Source organism: Coturnix japonica, chromosome 1 (assembly GCF_001577835.2).
Source record: "Coturnix japonica isolate 7356 chromosome 1, Coturnix japonica 2.1, whole genome shotgun sequence".
In the NCBI taxonomy this organism is placed as follows: domain Eukaryota; kingdom Metazoa; phylum Chordata; class Aves; order Galliformes; family Phasianidae; genus Coturnix; species Coturnix japonica.
Window position 1 is genome coordinate 10,808,321 of NC_029516.1, and position 20,073 is coordinate 10,828,393.

The 20,073-nt window shown below is 39.3% G+C and overlaps 1 protein-coding gene across 10 annotated transcripts in view; it reads left to right on the top strand.

The window, feature by feature from the left end:
• The window catches only part of MAGI2 (membrane associated guanylate kinase, WW and PDZ domain containing 2), a 675,337-nt gene that overhangs the window by 296,992 nt on the left and 358,272 nt on the right, over positions 1-20,073 (top strand). The gene's annotated exons all lie outside the window — the stretch shown is intronic.

Sequence of the window (20,073 nt, forward strand, 5' to 3'; positions counted from 1 at the left end):
CTGGGACCTAAGACAGGGTCAGTTAAAGTGATTAGATGGGATTTAATCCCACAAAACAAAATCAGAATCAGAGGCGGTGCCGTGCCCAGCCAGATGTTCAGTGCAAACTTGGGCTGAGTCGGACTTGCCTTGCATGGTTCTTGGGCTGCTTTTGATGTTGTCTTTGTTTAGAGTAGTTCCCATACAAAACACCATGCCTTCAGAGGCATTGCATGTTTCTTTCACAGATTGTCAGAGGACTGTTTGGTTGCTGTTCGCTTTTTGCCAAGGAAACAGCAAATGAAGGCTTTGATGATGTTTATGAGAACAGAAAGAGACAGCGACTTTGGATTTCCACTGATGCTGGCGTGGTTAGAAGTTGAGCTGTGTTTGTTGTTGTACATTGTCTGAATTGTAACAATGGGCAGTTCAAGTGGAGCAAGTTTGAATGCTCATTCTTCAGCAATTCCAAATGCATTTCACTCTTGTGCTCTTTCGCTTCTCACCGAAAGCAAGAAATGTGTTTGTTTATTAATTTGAAAAAAAAAAAAAAAGTCCACAGAATTTTTGAGAAGGGGTGAAAGACATGAATATTTCAGTGTCATACTTACATTTGCAGGGTTATTGTTATACCAACATGCCTTAATAGCTAAAAGAAAGCAATGTCTCATTTCTCTTGCTGGGCAGATGCATTTCTTTTGTTCTTGAACATTTTTCCCAGCCTTTTTAGAACAAAAGGCATTTCCCTTTTTTTTCTTTCATCTTTGTTTTTGTTGTTGTTTAATGGCAGGAAGGGAGTTATGTACAAATTAGCAATTTTGCACAGGTTAATGCTCTGCTTCATTCTGAAGTAAACTGCCTTAAGGTATTAGGAAGAAAAGGGGTGGGCAAACAGGGGGGAGGCTTGACCGATGTCCAAGAAATAATTAATTCAGATGGATTTAAGTCATACAGAGAAGCATACATTTATCTGTAGCTGGATTTCAGCTCCATGTCATGCAAAATCTGCAGACCATAGAAGAGAGATTCTTAGCAACCAATAAATCAGATTTGTAATGGGCCCTTTAAAATTTGTCTGTGAGGGGTGACTGCCTGGGTCCCCTTTGGCCAAATTAAGATGCAATCTGACAGTACAGTAGCATCTGTGTGCTGACATTTTCTGGTGAACCTAGTGAAAAATGGCTCCATATCTCTTCTTCAGTTCCCAAAAGACGGTTTCTGAATAGCCATGCATTTTTCCCCTGTATTGTTGTTTGCTCTAATCACCATTCTCCCTGATAATGTCTGACTGCCTTGTTTTGCTTTGCTTGCTTTAAAGTCTCTGTTTGAAGAGCCAGGGGACTGTGGTTGTTGTACCTAAAGCCAGAGCCTCATGCCAGTAATACTGTTCACAAAAATAAAAATGCATTTGTTGCAGATGAGTTGTGTAAATACCACTAATAATGCAGTTTCTGCCCGCATTGCTGGAATTAGATAAATGCACTGAAAAATGTGTCTCAGATAAAGTGCCACCCATGATACAGGTAGGAAAAAAAAAGAAAAAAAAAAAAAAGCATCAAATAGCAAGGGCAACTGACAGGTAAAACTAAAATCCTTAAAAAAGGCATGAGAATAGATTCCTTAACAGGCAGCGGGGCACCTGTCAGTGCAGTGCCTGCTCATCCAGGGGAGAGGTTCATATTCAGATACTACAAGACGAAGCGGGGGAGGGAGGGGGAGAGGCACCGCTTTAATTGAACTACTACAAGTGTGCTTCTGGGGAGTGCCTCACATTGAGCAGCACAGCTCTGCCTTGGTGGCCTCAGCAGAACTTCACGCTGAGGAAAGCAGGGGGTGGGAGATGCCTTCATCTGTGCATGGTGAGCTGAAGGCAGGGGGGTGAGGAGGAGATCTGTGCCCTGTAATTCATGGGGTGGCAGTGGAGGCAAGTCCTCTGAGAGCCGCTTCTTTAACGTGAGGTGAGGTGGCTCCAAAGACCAAAAGTAGGGCAGGCACGAGACAGAAGGATGGCTGCGAGAAGTTGTGAGTAGTGTGGATCCTCTCCAGAAAACCTGGCCAGTGCTATTTTTGTGACTTCCAACAATGCCTAGGGATGCTTTTGGAAAAGCAGTGAATCTGTACTTCCTCCCTGATTTAAGGAAATGTTTTCTCTTTTCAGCAAGAGAAGAATTTTAAAAGCTTCCCTTCTAGAAATCAAATGCTATAAATATCGTGCCATTTACTTGTTGCAAGAAGTACATTTTAGTTGGTACTTAGAGAGCATATTGTGTGGAATACTCATAAAACCCCAAAATGTTACTTTCCAGACTTGTTCCAATCTTTTAAGATTAATTTTCACAGCCATAAATGCTTGGAGTTATGGTAAAAAATGCCACTGCTGCTGGAGCAGAGCGAAAATGGAACTTCAACACTGCATGCAGATCCCATTATTGCTTTTGTAAAGGTAGATAATTTGACAGTAGTAAACAGTTTGCTTCATGGAAAGTGACACAGTTGCACTGTGGGAATGTAGAAAAGAAAACAAACATCTTGCAAACCATCAGACAAGCGAAAATGTCAATGAGAGATATTCCAGATAAATGGAGTTGAAATGGTTTGAGTGACTGGAAGATTCCAGATGCCTAATTCACAATGACTGTATTTGTAAAACAAGAGAATGCAGCTGCAGTTTTAGAAGCTAAACCAAGTCAGGCTGATTTCCAGATGTGCATGTACATAATCAGACACAATGGAAATCTGATGAAGAACAGAAGCAGGTTAGATTATAGAAATTGCTGTACACTTTAGAGAAGCTGGATTGAAGGTTCACCAAAGGCAGAAAAGTTTCTAAATGACAGGAGACGACCAAATTTAATCCAGATGAAACACACACACTCAACTAGTAGCATTGTTTATTGATTATATGATTATTACTTAAAACATTGTCTAAAGTGAGCTTTAAAAGTGAATGTCTGATTTAAGGAAAGAAGCAAGGCTTTGTACTTTTATTCTTGTTGCAGAATGAAAACTGCCCTGGGCTCTTGCTTGCAAATCCATGTTTTCCCTGGATAAAGTGCTGACAGATTGAACCTCAGTAAAAAAAGGAGAGGAAAAGAAAGGCAGAAATAAAATGGTGGTGCTTTTGAAATTTCTCACCATCACTTTCTACAAGCTGTGCAGAGATATTGTATGTTTTTTCTTCTTGTTGTTGTGTAACTTGAAAATAACGAGAATGAAGTATATTAATGTATAGTATTGTGAAAGGAGAATCAGCCCCAGAGTATTGAAGTTTGAGAAAATTGTATTTATGTTGAAGCAGTCCAAGTAGCGATTGTCAGTGTTCCAGCTGACAGACTCAGCAAGCAGCCCACCTATTTCCCATTTCAGCAGCAAGTGCCTGTGCAGAAACCGTCATGCTCTCACTATAAAATAAGCCTAAGAACATTAGAAGCCATACAGTGTTCCCAGTTGCCTTAATGTGACCAGTTTAAATAAAGTTTGTTGTAAATAGTATCACTATAACACAGCTGATCATATCCTGTAGACTCAATAAAACAGTGCGGTCAACAGAATTTGCAATATCTTTTTGTTCTTCTTTAAATAAGGATTTCTCAACTACTCATCTGCCATTGTTTCCACATTTATAGAGCATGTTCCAGACCCGTGTATCTTCTCTACTGGCACCAGATAAATATTTCAGAGACAGATCTATCTCTTGTCACTGTTGTGGACTGATATTTTTAAAATTCTCCTCGTGGCTATATTATCCATAAAGATGATTTTTGTGATAGCCTTTGGTGTTGATATATAGAGCGTGTGCAAGTATTAGTGACTTTCTGTTGTCTTGTAGAAAATGAAGTACAGCAATAGTGTTCACTTAAAACTGGTCTGGCTGGATTTGCTCTTTCTCTGAGCATGGAAGGTCAGGTTGACTTATTCAGCTGAAGACAGAAAATCACTCTAATCTGGAAGGATGCAGGATATTTTTAAACTGCCCTCTCCATCCTTTCCCTGTCACCATCCTGATCTCTTTGTTTCCTCCTCCTATTAGCCTTACTGCTCACAAACGTATTTATTTGTGTAAATCTGTTTTGATTTGACCTTGTCAGCCATCTGTGATGCTGCCCTCCTGCCCCAGCACCATGCTCCAGGACAGTGAGATACCTTCTGCTCTCTGCCCTTTCTCTAGTCTGAGTGAACTCAGAGATTGATGCAGGAGATTGTCCTGAAAAGCATACCCAGATGCCTACGAAACTCAATATTCTACATCTCATCAGTCTGCCTACTACAAAAACAAAATGACTTTTCACCCCAGTTTTAGTCATATATGTGATAAAGAACTTAGTCGATATTCCTATAGTTAAAACTGCCAATGCTGATGGCTTTCTCAGGTCCTAAAGGAGATCATGATTGCTAGGGTTTAGAGCTCAGTTCTGCCTTGGATGAATCCAGTGCCAGGTTTCACTCTGCAGTAGAGACCTCTGGTAGAGAAAAGAAAACTGATCCTGCAGAGGATTTCAGGTTAAATATATTTTTGAGCCTTCCAAATAAAGAAAACAAGCGAATTGACAGTGGACGGCCACTGAGCCTCTAAACTCCTCAGAGTGTTAGGCCTTATAAAAACATAAGCCACCTTCAAAAAAGAATTTTAAAAAATTCCTAGGAAATATTTTTTAATCTGAAGGCATTAGGAGTTAAGTCTTTACATCCATGACAGCTCCCATTGACAGACATGATCATAACCCAGAAGTGATAGAATACAAGTGAGCATGGGTGTGGGAAGCGTTGTAAAAGAGAGCACATCACAATAAAAGCTCTCCTTCTCAGTTATCCTTTCCTTGCCAGAAAAACAAGTGAATTGCCATGGTGCAAAGTACGAAACAGTATTACAGCTCTAAAAGAATGCTCTTTTGAGGATTGCAACAACATAAGTTGTAAAAGTCCATTTTAGATAATAGAATGTAAAGATTGCCAGAAGTTAGTAAAGATTTAGGAATTGTTAGGATCTGGATTGATTGGAGCGTAGTAATTGGATACATACAGCTTCACTCTGGCCTTGGTCATACAGGTGGCCATCTTCTGAGTAACCTGCATCAACAGGAGTGCACATCCTACTATGTGCCTTCTCACTCTCTGATGCTGCACCTAAAGTCCTGGCTTCAGCCATCAGGAACATTAATGAGGGTGGCCAAAGCTGTTGGTGTGACTACACCCACCTTTGTGAGCTGTGATGGAAGAAGTGGCGATCAGTCCTGAAGATGGCGGAGGTCATAATGAAATGAAGGCAAGCTGAGCCTGCAGGGTCTTCACCTCTAGGGCGGAGTTCCCTTTCATCCAAGGATTTTTTACAGCCAGCTCTCACATGATAAAAACTACAAAGAGTAAGTTGGTAACACTCCATCATACTATCCAGTCTGACACAGTCCATCATTTTTTACTTCAACAGTGCTTTAATCTAGCAGTTAGCCTAAGGAGGAGTGAAGAACAGTGCTTTTCTCACTAATTTAGGTTCCCTGTCATGGGGTTGGGATCAAGTGTGTCTAATAGCAAAGATAAAATCTGGCACCAGCTTTCTGAAGTACTTGGATAATCTAGGACATCTGGGGAGGTGTACAGAAGGGTGAATAAAGAAAGCTGATCAGATCATAATCATTCAGTGACTGTGACTGGGTCAGCTGTAGGTGCACATGCCTCCATCTTCAAAGCCTTCACACACCACCTGAAAGTCAATAGCATGTGTCTTCTTGTATTTTCTTGTTCAGAATATATGATAGAAAGAGCTGATGAGAAATAGAAGTAAGGAGTTTGCGCTAGTGTGGGCATCACTGCATCATTTCCTTTCAAGTTCCTGCACCCAACAACACAGGAGTCTTTATTGAGTGGCTGAAATCTATCCTAGCAGTAGAAGAACTATGATGCACAGAAGGATGGGGTATAGCACAACTCTCCTTGCTTGCCTTTGCATTGCTGGATTTTAGAAGGTGGAATAACTGAGGAAAGAGTCCATTCCCATCATCTCCCTTGTGTCATCACAACTATTGAATACTAGTCTCAAACCAGCTGCAGTGTGTCATCATCCCAGAACACGTGCATCCCAGAAAGTCCTTCTGAAAAAGGGAGAGAGTGTCCATCGAGTGCTCTGTACTGTGTTGTTTTTTTTCTTCTGCAGATTCAGCAGGTGCAGTATATTATCCTTTACAACCTTGAGCCATGGGGAGTTCGGGCACTCTGTAATTATGCTTCCTGTCCCTGGAAGTTACTGCCTATTACTCTGGGAAATAGACCCTCTGATCAGGATTCAAAACTAAACTGGAGAAGGACATTTTCTGCTACTTTTGAACCAACAAAATAATAGTAGTGTTAATTTACAGTAGTAAGCCCCTTATGTGGAAGAGCCTCTGTAAAAATATGTTGCAGCTGATACATAAAGGAGTCACATTTCCAGTGCTGGCAGCTCATTTCCACAAATAATATTTTGTATCTGGGTAGTTCTTTTTACTAAAAGCTAATAGAGATTTATAGTGGTTCATGAATGCTTTACAACTTGTGAGCCTGAGACAGAGGAAGTCCGTGATCATTTTTACACAGAGATGACTAAGTCCCTTCTGTAGAGGTAGTCAGATCACAGTCCTTCCTAACAAGTTTTATTAATTGCTCATTACTCTTGCATTTGTATGTGAATTTGTTTTTAAGCACATGGACCCAGTTCCCAGATGACTCAGTAGCAAAGAAGGACAGAAAAAGCTGGGTGTTCTAGCTGCTGTAGTGCCTGCTTTAATGCCCTCCTCGACTTGGGTATTGCCTTCTGTAAGATTCACCACTTTCTGCCTAGAAAAATGTAGTCTGCCTTATCTCACCCTGTACTCTCCTGGAATTACTCAGAGGAAGTGAGATACAGTGGACACTTCATGCACTGCCTGTTAGGATAAAGAATATGTGCTGTCTTGTTGTGTTTAGAAGAATGGTCCAGAGAAAACTGTGTATGGCATAGCTGTGATAACACACAGGCAAGGAATAAATAAAAGAAGGAAGAGCACCAGAAAATTTAGCTGCTTTGGTATGATCTGCTAGTTCAGCATTACAATACTTGATGCTACTGTTCTTCCTTTGCCAAGTCTCTTGGCAATAGCTGCAGCAGTCCACAGCATAACAGTGTTTCTACCAGAGATGCCCTAAAAGCCAAGAGAAATTCTTGTTACCGAGTACTTCCAGAAGATGAGTGCAGACCATCCTTGGCAGGGGCACAGTACAGTGACCAACTTCTGAACGTATTCTCCCAGTCTTTTCATTGTGTGGATAAACTGAGATCTATTGTTGAGACTCTGGAAGAAAAAGAGAGTCTATGTCCTCTGGAAGCAGGGTCAGGAAGGAACTTTTTCTCTCAGAGTGATCAGGCACTGGAATGACCTGCCCAGGGAGGTGGTGGAGTTGCCATCCCTGGCAGGGTTCAAGAGGCTTCTGGATAGGGAGCTGGGAGACATGGTTTGGTAGTTTTACTGTAGGTACGGTAAAGGGAGGACAGTTGGACTGGATGATCTTATAGGTCCTTTCCAACCTTGTGATTCTATGATTCTGTGATTCTACGATTCTATGATTTTCCCACTTCTGTTTGAGTAGGAAGGTCCCACGTGCCCCCACACTCTCTTATGGGACCAACCATGCTTTTAGGAAGGTCCTCAGTTTGTCATGGCTCACGCCAAGGGAGCACAGCTGAGAGTGAGTGCAACTGTCAGCATCAGTGCACCAAATCAACCAGTTCAGGCATGGCCACTTGTGCAGGTGGAAGATGAGTTCTTGTACTCCTACCATACAGTATTTGTGTGTTTGTTAAATCAGTTCAACATATAAAGCTTAGTACGTGCAAGTTATCCACTGTGATAATATGTGATCAACCAGCCCAGACTGCAGCTGAACAACAAATACCAGACAATTGCCAAAATATCTTAAATGTTTGATAGGAAATTTACTTCCTCAGATCAAGGAAGGCAGAGAAACAACTGGAGGAACAATCAGGTATTTGACCCAGAGCTGCCAGTAGTGGATGCTATGGGAAAAGTAGAAGATCCAAGGTGATACAGAATAATACTTTCCTTTTATCTTCCATTTTTTACTGTAAGTCGTAGAGATACTGTGATGTGTTCCAAGTGATGTGACATTTTTTATTTAAAGCATGATGGTTATGTGGCTACATAATACAGAAGTGTCACTTTTCCATTGTTGGTTTGATGGGTACATACTCACTGACATGTATGGAACCAGACATCTGCACCTCAGCACACAGTGAGCCAGACATGGGGTAAAATTGGTTTCCTTTGCCTTCACCTGAACTTACTGCTGGCTTGCTGATGAGCATTGTATACTCAAGCACATCAGGTTTGCCTGTCATCACCACGAATACTTAAAACTTTACAATTTTTGGCTACCTATAGGTTTCCCTATTTGCACATCCTGGCTAGGGTTCTCCCCCCTTTAGCAAAAAAAGTAGATATTGGAAATAGATAGGCATTAATGAAAAAATGTTCATTTTGTCTTTGTGTGCAATACAGATGTCTCTAAAATTAGGCAGTTCTTGATTGATTTCCCTTAGAATTGCTGGTCCTCTCTGAAATGGCTGTATTGGTGTATTGACTTGAACCCTCCTCCATGATGAAATATCTTTGACCATTGTCTGCGCAGGGTTGTGACCAGCAACTGCTGCACCAGGGGGAGCAGTGGGACAGTGCAAGTTAAACAAGCTGAGTGAGGGGCAGAGAGGAAGATGAAGCACAGAGCCTGGAGTAAAGCTCCAAGAAGAAAAAAAAAAAACAAAAAAACACAAGAGTTTATGGAGAAACAAGGAACAACAAATAAAATTATTGAGAAGGAGAAATTAAAATGAGTGAAAGCAGAAAGGAATTCTCTTGCATATCCTCAAACTGTCATGGTAAATAATTACAGATTTTCCTTCACTTCTCCATGGAAATAAAACAATTATCATGAAGCTGTTCTGTTTTAATGACAGTGGCAGTATCATATTTTGTGAAGTCTTGACACTGAGAATAATTGCTGTCTTCTTTATGGTTACTGTTTCACTGAAAAGCCAGAAGGCTGACACTCAGGTACCACCATGCTACCTTCACAGAAATAGATAGTTTTCCCTTACGGGAGCTCAGATGTTGGAACATAAATGTCTTCATAGAGAAATATATATATACATGGTCTGGATGGTTTGCTTTGAACTGCACATGGAGTTTCAAATCAGAGTTAAAGTCCCCTACCCAAACAGGATCATCCCTCAGGGTAGTGGGGGCCTTCCCTTCTGCCCCAGACTCTGGTCCTTGTCTGTTGTGCTTATGCTATTGCATCTCAAGTACCCATATCCCACTGCTGAGATTTTCCCTTATCCCAGAAAGTTTTTACCAGGGCAATTGCTTGCTGTGGTGGATTGGTGTGTGTAGGTTTTCTCAGTCCTCATGAACCATGGGCTGTTGAGGAAGGAGGGTTTGGATCCAGTGCTGATTCCTTAGGGAGTGTGAAGATGGGGAGACACAATATCTGTGGCCTTTACCTCCATCCTAACTTGTGAGGGGACAGAGAACAAATGGTGTGAGAGAAACTCTCTGTTATCCCTGCTGCTTCGTGGCATATTATATGAAAGTAAGAGATAGAAGTGTACTTTTTTGTCAGAAAGTCACCTTCTAACACTTTGTCATTCACGTTCTTTGAAACTCAACCTGAATACAAGCTGCTTGAAAAAAGCTCTAAAACTTTATCTTAAAGTCCCTGAAGAAGAAGTATCTTCGCTCCTTAAACACACTGAGGCTTTATTACAAGCCAGGTTCTGATCTCATGCACAGTGCTGTAAATCTTTTATTACTCACTCAAAATAAGTGGTACTGTCCTAGCAGAGAAACAGAGCAGGTTCACCCCATGGTTCTGAGCAGTGGGATGAATTCATTCCACATTACTGGCACTGTAAACTTCTTTGACACAGTGCTGGCACTTACTTTCATCCGGGTAATTAGAATTAAGCACTGTCTTCCTCCTGCAATTATACTAAATTAAGTTAAATCATTCTGTTTCCAGCCTTCTGTTACACTGTAGAAAACTTACTTTAGATAAAACTCACCCTTTCATTTTACTTTAAAATTGTGTGCTCAGGAATGTCTCCCAGAACATGCAAATGCGTATTTAAAACCCTCAGAGCAAGTCATCTCTGTAATGGTGCTGCCATTTTTTCTCAGTTCTCACAGTTGGAGATGCAGTAACTGTCAGTATGATGCAAGTTTTTCTGTGAGTCTGGAATAACGAGTAGATTGTTGGGTTTGTCAAGGAGAGGTGCGGGTGGTGGTCAGTGTGGAGTCAGTGGCAGAATGTATATTAGAGTGAATGTTTAGAATAGCAAGAGGCGCTTGAAAGGCCCATGGGTCAGAAGGCTGTAAAGCAATAGTAATATGTGCTGTTTACAATGAAATCTGTTCCCTTTTTATTAGTCTCGCTCAGATCTCTTTTTTTTTTTTTTTTTGTTTTCCCCTTTAAGATCTTTAAGACGTCTACTAACTTATTATTTATTACTTATAATTCAATATGTCCTACAGGTCTTGATCAGCACCATTTGTACACGTTTCTAAGAAGTTAGAAATTTACATCCCCTCAAAGGGATGTAAATCTGCAGAAACACATTTATCATGTTCTGTTGCTGTATAAATTATTTCAGTTTTTTCAGAAATTCAGGATTCTTAACAGCAGATTGTTCTAGGATTGTATAAACCATATAGTATTCAACCATATGAAGAAAACATACTAATCCAGAATGGAAAGAGAAGCACTAAAAACTTTATATATAAAATTATAGTTCTCTGCTCCTTTTTTGTATGATGAGGATGAAACCTGAAGACTTGTTGCATATGAGGGACAACAAATTAAATGGTTTTATAACCTCCTGTTAATTAAAAACAAAATAACTGCATCAGAATCTTAACATTGTGTAAAAGATTACACTTCTTTTTAATTAAAATAGCTGTACCATTTTACTGAAGGGTAGAGCTGGAAGAGACTTCTGGACCATTAATTTCAATCTTCCTACATTCATAGACAAGTGTATCATATAATCCCTTGCATAAGCATGTCAGTTTTGCTACGCTAAATAGATGGAGCCCTAACTATGTTCTCATCTGTTATCAATTATTTCATTGATTTCAGTGCTGTGCTCTGTTCAACAATTAGCTACACATATCACCTTCACTGACCTGAATAGAGACACACTGCAGAATAATCTCTCACCCAACAGTAAGATTTGCTTCCTTATATTCTTCCACTTGTCTAGATGCATTGTGATCATACTTTCTCTCTGCTGAATTCTCTTCCTTATTATTTGTTTTAAAGTCATAGTCACAATATAATAAATATCAGGTAATTTTTAGATGTGTCAGTCAATACAGAGGACAATCCTTTCTAATCTATCTTTAAAAAGTAAATTTTATTGAACAATTATTTTCACCATAGAAGTTTCTTTTACTTTGATAGCTGAAGTGCATGCCTAGTTTGTGTCAAAGAAACCCAGTTTGGTAATACAAACATTTTTCTTGGTGCTTGAATGGAGACATATACCACACAAGACAGTGAGGTTATTTTCCTCTTAAAAATGCTTGATGGTGAAATTGCCTTTTCACCAAGTACTGGATAAATGACATTTCATTAAGTTTAGTCCCGCTAACAGTGATGTTTGCTGTGTTATTCATTAAATCTCACATGATTTTAACTTAAAAGCAGCTATGTCACAACCCTTTGATCGCATTACATCTTTTCATTTTCATGCTTCCACATTTCAACATTATCTTAAATTAATCTTCCTGTGACCTCAGTTGATCCAGACTTTTATTAAAGGATTTTCTTACAAAATTAATGCAGGCCAGTACTTTTAAGGTGTTTTGTTGTAGGGATCTCAATAGTCAGTAGTCAACAACTGAAATATTTCACGAGTCTGGAATATTTCATTTCTGGAAAGCAGAACCAAAGAAGGCATTTTCATTTATATAGAACCCATTTTATCGTACTAATAATCATTCTTTTTTAGTTCCTGCAGCCAGTAAGATGGGGAACAATTAGGTTATTTTCATTTCTTCCCTTCCTTCCTTCCTTCCTTCCTTCCTTCCTTCCTTCCTTCCTTCCTTCCTTCCTTCCTTCCTTCCTTCCTTCCTTCCTTCTTCCTTCCTTCCTTCCTTCCTTCCTTTCCTTCCTTTCCTTCCTTCCTTCCTTCCTTCCTTCCTTTCCTTCCTTTCCTTCCTTCCTTCCTTCCTTCCTTCCTTCCTTCCTTCCTTCCTTCCTTCCTTCCTTCCTTCCTTCCTTCCTTCCTTCCTTTTTGAAGAAGAGAAAGTGACTGCAATAGCATGTTTTACAACAGCCCATGTCTCATCCATTTAAGATCCAGACAGGCAGAAAACAAATACAGTTCAGGCACTGAACTAACATAATTCTATTGCAAATAAGCTTTGATTGTTCTTGAAACTGCACTTTCAGTCATAAATTGTATAATATAAAGAACTATGACACGTACATGTAGCTTTTGTTTCACCTGGTTCTTTAAAATAGGGAAAATTTGGCTACTAAGAGCTGCAGTGGCTCTGGGCTGTTATGTCTCCAGACCCTTCTGTCAAGGAGAATTCAAGCCACATGTCGGTTTACAGACAGCATTGCCTGCAGAGACAACTTGGTAGTGAAGTGGTAACTTTTAGCTATATTCACAAGTGTCTCTTAGCTCTGAGATGACACTTTAGAAAGAGACACATTCCTAAATGCTTTGAGGTGCTGCTTTTGAAGTTACAAGAGGAGAGTGATGGAAGAGAGAGCACACGAAAATCAGATACAAAAGAAGCAAGAAATGGCTACATATGGAAGACTGGGTGCTCTAGCCTTTCATGAGAGAGGGGAGTGATTTGGAATTTATATATAAAAGCTGCTGGCAAGCTTTTATGGCCTCAGCGCTGAAGACAATCAAAGTAAAAATCCATTTATTCCACATTTGGTTGAAAAATATATTTAGCCTCCTGAAACACTCATTCTTTTTCCTGCAAGAGCTCTGTTGTAAGACTATGAAGTTTTGACTGAAGGATACAAAATGTACCGCGGTGACTGGCAAACTCTTAATGAGGATTTCTTTTTGGTAATTTTATGCAGTAATGTATTAAAAAAAAGATTATTAGACTGTTGTCCGAACATACCATTTTGATAAACATCTGGAAGATTTATTTATCTGTCATTAGAAATATAGATTAAAAAGTTTTCATTATATTCACACATATGGCAAACCAAGAGGAGTGTATACCATGCTTTTCAGCCCATTTAGTTTAACATTCAGCAGGCCAACATTTTGATTCTTCCAAGGACCTTGCACCTCTGCCCCAGTGATGTCAAACTGGCTGCACCAAGCCTCATGCAGGAGTAGGTCCAATAATAGGTCACATCCTCCAGTCCCAACTGAGCTCTCTGACACTGGCAAAAGTCAATATTAAGAGGTTTCCATGTGTTAATGCATTGATGACCCAGAAATGAATTGATTAGTTATAAGTTTTGGATCAGGCCAGTCACAGTAAAGAAATTTGACAAAAATTATAAGATATGCAAGGATTGTAGACTTAGCTTTTGTGAGTGTCAATTAAAGATTAAGTGAAATGAAAAAGGTAGCAAATAACACCAAAGAAGGAGTTAGGATTTTTGACAGTTTGCAGTAAATAGAAAAATAATGAAGAAAAATGCTGCGCATTTGTTTAGAAAATAACAAAGGAATTAACATAGTAAGAAGCTGTGTAATTGCTAAAGGAAGGATATTATTATTTTTATTTATTTATTTATTTTCCATTAAACTGATGGTGGTGTTTGTTAGCCTAAAATTCAAATCTGTAAAGAAAATGTTATTGTGAAAGCAGAATGTGTAAAGGTCAATAAGCAACTGGAAGAACGAGTAGAAATTGTTCCTGCTGTTGACAGGCTTTTCTAAACAAGCTGAAATCACAACAATCCCTAAAGATTAACTCAGTTAATTTAGAAATTACAAGGGAGGAATGTCATGGCTAGTGCTTTACACTGTGCTAACTTTGTGTAATTGCCAAGTCTGTAATGGGGCAGTTGAATCCAAGAATGAAAAGAGTGGGAAATAACAGAAATCACTGGGATGGCTCAGCTCATTCTCATTGTTATATGACTTAGTAATCCTGCTCTCATTAAGATTCTTGTAGTTAATGAAAAAGACACACTTTGAGAAAGATATTTCAAGCTGTAATCTATGTTAGTGTAAAGTTCTCTGTGTTTATGCTTTGAAAGTGCTGACACAAGCTGAGAGCCTTTCATAAAGCAAGTTTATTTTCCAGATTTATCAAGCAGGGAATGTGCAAAAGAGCTTTCAGAAGAAGGAAGCATTTCTCCAAGAGTCAGATTTCAAAATACACCCTATTAGCCTAGAAAGGTTCTGCTTTTCATCTAAATCTTTTCTTTCACCCCCCCACCCCCACTTTTTTTTTTCTTAAATACCTACCCATATCCTGTGACAGAAATTGCGTAACACTAGAGATAGCGATTTATTCAGATTCATTTGGAAACATCCAATATTCCTGCTCAAACCTTTCATATAACCTCAGCTAGAGGTTTTACTTAAGGCTAAAGCCTCTCATGAAGTATTAAGGCTGTCCTGGCTTTTCCTATTTCATTTTTTTTTAACCATGCAGTTGAAGAAATAAAAGTACTAATCCTTCTCAGCATGGCTTTTAGTTCCAGGCAGAACAGGAGTTTGTGGAGCAGTTGGACTATCAGATTGCATCATGCCTGGAAGCTGCATCCCGTGTTGCCATGGCAATGCCATACAACAGCTTTTCTGAGCTGTACCACTTAGATGGAGCAGCAGCTCCCATCAGGTACAATGCACAGGTCTAGCAGGGCATCCCATTTTTGAGCTTTTACAACTACATCTGTTTGAGATGAGTTGTGAAGTTTTTGTGTGTGTCCACTGTAGTTGTATCAGTAGAATCTGAGTTAGTATATATTTACATAGCCTCTGTATAATTATAAAACTCACTCCCTTTCCATATACATTATGCATTCCTATGTGCATCCACCTGAATCTTGAAATTCTACTGATTTCAAGGATGTCACTGAGATGAGTGTTTGTGGGAAAGCTTTTGAGATTCTTCCGATACAAGTTCTTTGTGTTACCTCCCTCTGAAATGTCGCTTGTCTGAGTGCTGCTATGGGCTGGGATAGCTGTAGCTTGGTTTTGTGGAGGTACACAGCAGTGGAGATTGGACTGAGAGTTAGTCAAGTGCTGGGTTCATTTACTTTGCTTTTTGATAACAGTCTAGTCTGTAATCATATCTGAGTCTCCAGTGCTAAGTCTTATCTCCATATTTAAGTCTTCTGGCCATGAAATGCAAAGGCTGATAATGTTGCCAGTTCTGTTGCCATGTAACATCCTTAAAAAATATACATGACATAATTTATGTGAATATGCTTTCCCCCCCCACCCAAAGTGACTAGATTTTTATTATCAGTAATAAAATTGCACCTTCTCATAGATGGAATTTGTAAATTGTCTTACAAAGGTAATGATCTCATTTTTTTAAGGCTTGTTGATGGATATTCTAGTCACATTTTTGTCTACAGTTTTCATGAGAATGCTGCCACTTCTATCAAGTGCCTAGCAAGTTCCATAAATAGCCATCTTTGGAAGTGCAAGGGCAGGGAGAGGAGAGCTTGTGTATAACAAGATTCCACTTAGATTTCACATGTTAGTTTTTACTGTGATAGAAGTTATTGGAAAAGATGTTTAAGACTGAAGGAAAGGGTTGCACTTCTAAAATATGCTCATCATAGACGTGCTCTCCATTCATTATTATTTAGATCTCTGCTTCAGGCTAATTTGATGACAGAAGCCATTGCTCTACAAAGGAAAAACACTTCAGTGCTGCAACTCTAGAATTGATGAAAGGTTTGTTTAAGCACCGGGAAAATATTTAGTTCACCTTAAAATCATCTCTCTTTTTGAAACGAGTTCACTGTATATCAGTCTGGGAGAATGAATGGTGCTGATGGTCTCATACTTTATGTAACTGCAGATACTGTGTATTTAAAAAGCAACACTTCAAAGTGATTTAATGCATTAATTGGATAAAAGAAAAAACAAGTCAGTTTCTAAATTAAGGGAAGTTAATAAAGCTGGCAGATCTTTGGGAAAAAAAGAGACGTATTCTCTTTGTATTTTACAGGATTCTTCTGAAACTTATTTTTTTGCTTTGATATAGCCTTGATTAAGTGTTTCAGGGGTAAAAATCCAATTATGACTAAACTCAGTATGTTGAAAATACCCAGAAGAGAACTTAAATCTAATTGATGTATCTGAATTCATATTCAAAGTGAGGAATTACCTAACATATGTTTGTAAAGCACTGTACCAGTGTTCATTTCATTGCAGCATTTTTCATCTTTCAAGATTTTTGGCCTCGAAAAAATTAAATGAAAACAACCAAATCCAGTACTTCACATGCACTGATGGCTTTTCAAGCTTTCTTAATTGTTCATACTGTGTGGTGGGTTAATGGATTTGAATTTTATAGTGCACTTTCCTTGACTTCAATTAACGTGTTTTGTGACCTTTGGGAAAGTCACTGCATGTCTTTATATGTCAGTAAGTAACACTGTGGATAATGATACTCACTTAGTGCTCATTTTTAAAAAAAACAACAAACAAACAAACAAAAAACAAAAAAAAACATGTATCAATGCTTACAGTTGATATAGAAATGTGAAGTACTACTGCTAGTACTACTTTTACTAGTGATCTGGTCTCTAAAGCCAACATTTTTAACTTAATGTTACACTTCTGTAGCTAATAAAGGCACTGTTCCCCCTGTGTCTGTCAGGGTGCTGTGAATGTAGCTGCACCCAAAAGGATACAGGTTTCACTTTTCATTTCAGTGACTGAGCAAACGGACTGCAACAGTAAGAAACAAGTGAGATAGTAATGAGTTTGTGATTTTTCACTTTAAGGGAAGGACATACTTTAGTTTTCTTTTATGTATGAGTTGGAAGATGAACTTCTCTCCAAGCTGAGAAAAAATTAGGACTACACAAGCTGGCATGTTTTATTGGCAGAACTCATTTGCTTTCTTTATGCTGTGCAAGCTGACATGATGAAGTTGTAAAAAGAGACAACAATAACCATAAGAGATAGTTAAAAAGAAAATTGGGGAAAATGCAACCATTTTATTTCCCACTAAACTGTAATTTAGTTTTTCCAAGCAATGATAAAATACTGGTCTTTAAGATGGTACCTGGAAGTATGTGTATGTCCCAGCTGGATGTTCGACTGATGTAGTGTGCTGGTAGCTGGTGTGACATCGTAGTTATATTGATTTCTGTAGAATAAATAAATAAATGAATCAGCAAAGATCAATTATAGGTCGTGCTAAAATAGGTGTAAAGCAATACTTTTCGCCAGTTCCTTCATTTGTGCATATGGTCAAATCTCAGGCAGAGTTGAATTACCTGCCCTGTGGATTAACTCTGCAACAATGGAGGAGATGCAGATACTTCTTCATAGAGCTGAGTAATGCCTGGCAAGATTTATGTTAGCTACAGTGCAGCGCAAATCCAGGTATCTTCTTTTAGTGCTAGTTGGAGCTGAACAAGTGGAGTTCCTGAGCAGCACAGAGCATAGTTATGAATCGGTGGGTTCCCACCTCCCCTGGGCAGAGCCTCTGCACCAGCTCAATATGCTCAGCCTGTGACTGGGTGCAGCACCACAGTGGGATGCTGTTGGGTTTACTAACCCTGGCTAGCACTGAAATCACCATGTGCTGATGGTAGTTTCTTAGCTCCCAGCTGCTCAGGCTTAGCACACATCTGGGAGACTTCTGGTGCATTCACCTGCTTGAGCGGGTTGCACGCAGTTGTGCAAAGTGAGTATGGAGTGGTTTCCATCTCCCTCCAAGCCTCATACCACATATGTCCACCAGTCACAAATGTCATGTTTCTCTGTCATCTCTGCTGATGTTTAACTACCTTTACAAGGGTCTTGTAAATAGGAGTAGTTCAAAGGCAGTGCACAAAGGATACAGCAAAAACTGTGGACACCTTTTCTGTGGCTTTATGAGTTGTGGATGAAATCTTTCTGTTAGAAGAACTATTTTTCTTCTCTAAGATCTGTTCTATTCTCAGTTTAGCACTGAACAACTGAAAATATGCTATTTTTTCACTTGGTGTTGGTATCGGTTTTTACACAGAGATTTAAACTGGATGAGCTTAAGAATAATTTGCATAGTTATTTCTAACAAGCTTAATTAGAATGAGGTTAACTGAGGACAAATCCAGACTGTTAGACCTTGGAGTGACTACTCTCCTTAACCTCAGATCAGTAGTCCATGATCCTTACTTCTATTAATATAACTTCTTCTCTTGGTCCTGGGGCCGTGCTGCTAGGATGTCACAAATGAAAGATGCACAGTAGTGCTTACTCTGCTTATCTCTGGGTTCATCAGTGCCCTAAAAACTGTATGAAAGAGGGTATATGTTTATAGGCAATGCATAGCAGCCTTGTATTTGTCTCATTGCTTCATATTCTGAGGAATGCATCCTTGGTATCTCAGACAAGGGTCAAATAAACAAGAACAGGCAGATTTAATTTAATTATATGGCATAATTAAATGCATTTGAGGGGATTTGATTTGTTTGCTGTTAGCTTCAGTTATTCAGTTTTTGTTCTGGAATTATTTAAGTGAACATTTCAGATATTAGGAAGTCATTAATCCGTTTTACCAGTGACATGCCTATGTTTCTCAAAGGAAACACATTTTAGACTGTGACTTACTCAACACTTCAGACAATAAGAAGGACATTGTAGAAACTGTGTAATGTATTATATAGAGTGGCTGTTAGTTCCTTACCTGATACAACTGGAACTAAGTAGAAAGGTTCCATGGCCAAGGCAACTCCTTGAAGTATGGCTGCTATGAAAGGTAACTAAATAAAGAGAAAAATAACAAGTATCTATGAATTCAGGGGAATTATTTTCAACTATCAGTTTCAGATGAGGTACTTCTACCTGATGGCTTTACCGACATCAAGCCTTTTACCAATATCAAAATGACATCAGAGCATTCTGGTTATGTCATCTTATTATGTAGTGGTTTTGCCTGGGTAAACCGTATGCAGATATGTTCCAGGAGTTTTAAAGGAGCAGTACCACAGGGACCAGAACATTCCCCCTTCTGAAGGTCTTTACCAGCTTACAGTACGAGCATGAAATGATCAACTGCTGCCTTCTGTATTACCTGTTATTGTGTTGGGCAGCAGGTGAATGAAGTTTTCATGTTCTTTAGAAAGTGACCACAACAGAGAAAATATAATTCTGTCTTCCTGGAAGTCAGTAGTAAAAATCCAGCTGATTTCTGTAGTGTCAGGGTGCACATACTCTGCATGTGAATAACAGAAGGCAGGACCAGCAGAAGCTGGACTGTCAGTTAATTTTAGCCATACCCTGCAGCAGTTGTGCTTTGCAAATACCTAACATCTGTCATCCAGTGAATTGCACTGGATTTTTGCATCTAGACCCAGGAACTGCTTCTTGACTGTGAGATACCTAAATGCTAAATTCAGCTACATGAGTAATGGTAAATTGAGGTGTGCAGAAGCAGGAAGTGGGCAGCTCAGGGACATGGCTGTGCAACAGCGCCAGGTTCCTGCCCTCACCAGTAAACATAAACTCTTGTTTTAGTGCCTGCACAGCTCAAAAGCTACAGCAGAAAGCATGATAAATGCTGTGTGTTTCCACTGATTTTCAAACCAGCTGCTAATTGAGACATAACACTCCTGCTTTAATGCTGGTGTTTGTGACAGCTCACATCCATTTAGTGTCTATTAGTGTTATTCTTCTTGCTTCAGAAACTAAATCTGGCACCACATTTCACAGCTTCGGAAAAGATCCTATGAGGAACAAAGCACTGGGATACAGTCAGAAGTGTTTAGTCATTAATAGCAGCCACCATTTCAGTTCTCGAAAGTGCCAGCATTAGTGTCTGACAGGAGACTATTTGTTAAGGGAAGGAGAAGGTCTGTTTTAAAAGAGAATGTCCTGGTAGGATGCCTATTAAA